This window comes from Berghia stephanieae, unplaced genomic scaffold (genome assembly GCF_034508935.2).
Source record: "Berghia stephanieae isolate SIO BIC M18660-M18661 unplaced genomic scaffold, UCSD_Bste_1.3 scaffold5411, whole genome shotgun sequence".
NCBI lineage: Eukaryota > Metazoa > Mollusca > Gastropoda > Nudibranchia > Aeolidiidae > Berghia > Berghia stephanieae.
This window is the reverse complement of record NW_027626858.1, coordinates 1-5691: the sequence shown is the minus strand read 5'-3', so window position 1 is coordinate 5691 and position 5691 is coordinate 1. Positions and strand designations below refer to the sequence as shown.

General features: G+C 53.4%; 1 pseudogene; it reads left to right on the top strand.

The window, feature by feature from the left end:
- Nucleotides 1–2438, top strand: LOC144962021 (large subunit ribosomal RNA; annotated as a pseudogene; the record flags this gene model as incomplete).
- Between the last annotated feature and the right edge of the window lie 3253 nt (nt 2439–5691).

Genomic DNA, 5691 nt, shown 5'->3' with positions numbered 1-5691 from the left:
GAAACTTGGTGGAGGTCGAAGCGACTCTGACGTGCAAATCGACCCCCCGATTTGGGGCGTAGGGGCGAAAGCCAATCGAACCCATCTAGTTAGTGGTTCCCTCCAAAAGTTCCCTCAGGTACCCGGTGCCGAGGGAACTTTTTTCACTCGGTAAGGAATGGTTGGGGGCATCGGGGGCGAAACCCCCCTCGTCCTACTCTAAAATTTTAAAACGGGTGAGGGCAAAACCCCCCCTCCCCGGGGGGCCTGGCTGAATACGGGTGCCGGGGGGCCCATTTTTGGTAAGCAGAACTGGCGTGCGGGATAAAACCGAACGCCCGGTTGTGGTGCCCAACGCAGGACGCTCAGGGGGAAAGCTAAAGGTGTGGGTGGGTTTGACGCAGGGCGGTGGCCACGGAATTTCGGAATCCCCCAAGGGTGTTGAAACAATCACCTGCAAACCCGACCCCCCCTGAAAATGGATGGCGTGAGCGTCGGACCCACACCGGCCCCCCCGCCAGCGGGAGGGGTGCGACCCCCCCCCCGGGAGGCCGGGGCGAGTGGGGTGCGCCGCGGTGGGTGAAAGCCGGGAGCGATCCTTTCGGAGCCGCCCGGGGTTGAAGATCTTGGTGGTGTAGCAATATGAAGGAGAGTATTTTCAAGGCCAAAGTGGGGAATGGTTCCGCGGGAAAGTGCTGTACGTGGGTGGGTCGGTCTAAGGGGGGGGGTTGCCCCCTTGCTGAAGCGGGTAGAAAACGGCCCGGGGGGCGGCCCCCACGGGGCGGGCCCCGCCTGGCCTGTCAGTCACCCCGCGACCGCCCCAAAGGGAAACGTTAAAGGGTTTGTGGAACCGGGCGGCGGGAACGGCCCCCCTCGTCGCGCACGTTCCGGGTGGGGGCGCCGCGGCGACGCCGCGAAAAGGGGAACGTGCCCCTGGGCACCCCGGGAGAGCCGTGTCTCTTTTTAAGGGCTGGTTTTGCCCCGGAATCGGGTTTGACCGGGGAAAGGGGTGGGCCCGGGCCCAAAAGCGTCGCCGTAAGCATGGCTGGTCCGGAGCGCCCCGGCGGTCCCTGAAAACCCCGCGAGGGAGTCAATCTCGTGCCCCGGCCCTACTCATGTCCGCGCAGGTCCCTAGGTTAGCAGGCCTCTGTCACGGAGTAAAAGTAGGTAAGGGAAAAGGGAAAGGTCCCTAAACTTGGGGAGGTTTGGGTTGAGGGCCGGGCGGTGGGGTAGGGGAGGAGCGGGCGACCCCCGCCCTGGGGGAACTCCGAGGGGGGGGGCGTGCGCGGAAAAAACCCTGGGGGCCCCCGGGCCCAGGGCCTCGCTGGCTGACGCCCCCTTTGCCCCGGGCGCGTTTGGTGGCGGGGGACAACCGACGCGACCCCGACTACGCTGTCTCAGAAAATGTCACGGACGGGGGAATCCCCTTCTAATTAAAACGAGCGCTGCGCTGAAAAGGTGTTTACGGGCTGTTTCTGCCAGTGCTAGAATGTCAAAATGAAGGATTGCTAAGCGCGGTAAAAGGGGGGCCCCGGGGGTAACTAGACTCTCTTAAGTTTGCCAAAAGCCTCGTCGTCTAATTAGCGACGCGCCGAACGGATTAAAAGAGATTTTCCCCTGTCCCTATCTACGCCCGGCGGAAATCACGCCAAGGGAAACGGGCTTTGGTGAAATCGGGGGAAAGAAGACCTGTGAGCTTGACTCTAGTCCGATCTGTGGAGGAGCGTGGGGGGTGTAGCTAGGCGGGGTTTCGGGGCCGACAGTGAAATCCCCTCCCCCCGGGGGACCTCCACTTACCCGAGGAGGGGGGACTCGGCGCTTCTTGAAAAGGAGGCGACGAGGTTCAGACGTCAAGCCGCCGTCGCGTGGGCTCGGGGGTCCACCCGTTTTCCCCCCACGCGGGGCCGCGGCGACAGCGCCCCGCCGGGGACGCTCGGCGGGGGGTTTTACTGGGGGGGGTCTTTTTCTAAGCGCGCGAAGGTGTCCCGGCCGGGTCGCGAGGACGGAAACCTCGCGTTTGAGCAAAGGGGAAATGCCCCGCTCGACGGATTTCGTCGATATGGCCGTGAAAAGCGGGCCTATCGATCCTTTCGACGTTGGGAGTTTTTAAGCGGAGGTGTCAGAAAAGTTACCAAGGGAAATGGTTGTGGGGCCCGCGTTCATAGCGACTCGTGATTTTTCCTTCGATGTCGGCTCTTCCTATCGCGAAACAGAATTCGCCAAATTTTCGGATTGTTCCCCGCCAAAAGGGAACTGAGGGGTTTTGACGTCGTGGAACAGGTTAGTTTTATCCTATGATGAAGCGCCCTTGCCGGGAAACTTTATTCGAGGGAACGGTGAGTTCGGACCTCTGGTTCGCGCGGGCCCGGGCGTAGGCCGATGGCGCCGGGGTACGTCCCTGGGGAGTCGATGAACGCCTCTAAATGGGAACCCGCCCGGTGAGCAAGGGTGGCTTAGCTAGGGCCCTGGCGTGAGGGAAAATTAAGCCGGCAACCCCCGGGTTTTCGGCTAGTGCCGTGACCGGCCCGTCGTACGCGCGCTAGACTGTGGTGCGCTGGCTGGGGGGGCGGTATCATCCCGTCCGTTTTGGGGCAAAAAAATCGCGTGCGGGGCCACTGTATTCGTCGGGGTGTTGTAAGCTTTTTTGAGCTGTTGGTCGGGGATCCGTTGAGCTAAGCCCCGGCGCTGGATTTTCCCCTCCAGCAGGGTTTGTCTCGGCCACCTTTCCACCCGGCACGGGACGGCCCCGGCCCGATCGGCCAGCCTTGAGTCCTTGCTCTTCTGGCTCGGATGTGGGGGTGCGGGCCCGGCGGCGGCGGGGTGCGGGGGTGTTTAAAACACGTTAAAACATTTACTTTACTTTACTTTACTTTTTTTCAAAGTTCATTCCTAGAATTGGGGGAATTTTTTTTTTCTCCACCCGTCCAGAGGCACCTTTAAACCGTCCCCAGGCATAAACCCTCCAGAGGCATGTCCCTCCCGAGGACCTAATCCGTCCAGAGGCACTAAACCGTCCGAGGCCTTTTGTTTTTTTTTTTTGCTGTCTGCGAAATTGAATTGCCAACGCATTTTTTTTTTTTTTTTTTTTTTTTTTTAATTTTTTTTTTTCCTTCCCGTCAGCCCTTAATGGCTTTGCGAAGCGGGAATTCGCCCCTGCATTTTATTTAGCCTTAATAGACTTCTGAGAAAGCGGGTTCCCCATTTCCCTTAATGGCTTCTGGAAGGGGAAAATTGCCAACGCATTTTTTTAGTCCCTTAATAGGCTTCTGGAGGGAATTTCGCCAACTGCATTTCATTTAGTCCCCTTAATAGGCTTTGCAAAGCGGATTCGCCAACTGCATTTTATTTGCCCCTTTACCGGTTTGCGAAAGCGGAATTCGCCAACTGCTTTTTATTAGCCCCTTAAAGTTCTGGAAGCGGAATTCGCCAACTGCATTTTATTTTGTCCCCCCCTTTTTTTTTAAAGGCTTCTGCGAAGCGGTTTTTCGCAAATGCTTTTTATTTTTGCCCCTTAATAGGCTTTGCGAAGGGGGGATTCCCCCAAACTGTATTTTTTTTTTTTTTTTTTTCCCTTTTTTTTTTTTTTCTTATTTTTTTTTTTTTTTTTTTTTGCGTCCCTTTTAATGGGCTTCTGCAAAGCGGAATTCGCCAAATTTTTTTAAACATATTGGTCGCTGCGCTGTTTTCGTTTTTGCGCATTAAATTTTTTTTTTTTTTTTTTTAAATTTGGGCCCCCTATTGGGACTTTGACCTTGCGAAGCGCAATTCGAAACTGCTTTTGTGCATTCGTGCGCTTCGTACTGTTGACTTTGCGCGATTTTCTCTCTCCCCCTTCTCTTTTCTTTCTCTCTCTCTTCTCTCTCTTCTCTCTCTCTCTTCTCTCTCTCTCTCTCTCTTTTTTTTTTTTTTTTTTTTTCGATTCCTTATCCCCTTTTTGCGATGCGAATTCCCCAAACTGTCTTTTTTTATTAATTTATTTTTTTTTTTATTTTTGGGGGGGGATTTTTTTTTGTTTTCTTTTTTCCAAAATTGGCTTCTGCGAAGGGGAACCCCAAACGCTTTTTTAAAATTGGGGTCGCTACGGTACTCTCAACTTTGTGCTCAGCTTTCACCGTACTCAAAAGGAAACTGTAAGTAGTTTTTCTCCGTTTGTTTTTCGTGTTTCCGCTCTGCACGTTGAGTGTTGTGTTTGTGTAGGCGTTTGTAAAGCGCCTTTGGCACGTTTGGGGCCCTGGCTAGGCCCGCATAGTTGAGTACTCGATAGAAGGTTTTTACCGATTCTTCCCCAAATCGATTTTTAAAAACGAATACCGGGCCGTGGTAGTGTTTTCTCCGTCCTGTCGTGTCCCGCTTTGCCGAGTGTTGCTTTTGGGGCTGTAGAGCTTTTTTTAAAAGGCTTTGGCACGATTGCCTGGCTCGGCGCTAGTTGAGTATCGTAAAAGGGGGTTCTTTCTCGCATTCTCCCCCCGTAATAGATGTAAAACGAATATGGCCGTGAGTAGTGTTTTCTCGCCCTGTGTGTCCCGCTCTGCACGCTAAGTGTTGTTGTTGGCTGTAGACGCTTTTTGTAAAGCGTTTTTGAGCACGATTGCCTGGCGGGGCCCCCAATTTTTGGTATCGATAGAAAGGTTTTTACGCTTCTCTCCCGTAATCGTGAAAAACGAACCTGGCCGTGGTGTGTTTTCTCCGCCCTGTCGTTCCGCCTGCCGAAAGGTGTTGCTGTTGGCTGTAGACGCGTGTAAAACGCTTTTGAGCACGATTGCCTGGCTCGGGTAGTTGGTACTCGATAGAAAGGTTCTTTATGATTCTTCCCCGTAATCGTTTTTAAAACGAATACCGGCCCGTGAGTGTTTTTTTCTCCGTCTGTGTGTCCCGCTCTGCACGAAAGGGTGTTGCTGGGTGTAGACGCGTTTAAAGGCTTTGAGCCGTTTTGTGGCTGGGCATAGTTGAGTATCGAAAAAAAAGGTTTCTTTACCGCATCTCTCCCCGAAAATTCGTTGAAAAAAACGAATCCCTGGCCGTGAGTAGTGTTTTCTCCGTCCTGTCGTGTCCCGCTCTGCACGAAAAAGGTTGCTTTGGCTGTGACGCTTTGTAAACCCTTTGACCCCGTTGCCTGGCTCGGCGCATAGTTGAGTCTCGATAGAAAGGTTCTTTACCGTTCTCCCCCCGAAATCAGATGTAAAACGAATACGGGCCGTGGAGGTTTTCCCGTCCTGTCGGTCCGCTCTGACGCTAAGTGTTGTTTTGGCTGTAGGCGTTGTAAAGCGCTTTGAGCAGTTCCCTGGCTCGGGCCATAGTTGAGTTCGTTTAAAGGTTCTTTACTCGTTCTCTCCCCGTAATAGATGTAAAACAAAATCCCTTGGCCGTGAGTAGTGTTTTCTCCGTCCTGTCGTGTCCCGCTCTGCACGTTAGAGGTTGCTTGGCTGTAGAGCGTTTAAAGCGTTTGAGCCGATTGCCGGCTGGGCCCCTTTGTTGGTATCGATAGAAAAGGTTCTTTACTGTTCTCTCCCCGTAATCAGATGTAAAACAAAATTCCGGGCCCTTTGGTGTGTTTTCTCCGTCCTGTCGGCCCCTTGCACGCTAATGTTGTTTTGGGCTGTTGACGCGTTTTTTAAAGCGTTTTGAGCCGTTGTGGCTCGGCGCTGTTGGTACTCGAAAAAAAAGCCTCTTTACTCACATCCCACTAATAACAAAAATTTTAAAATAATAATA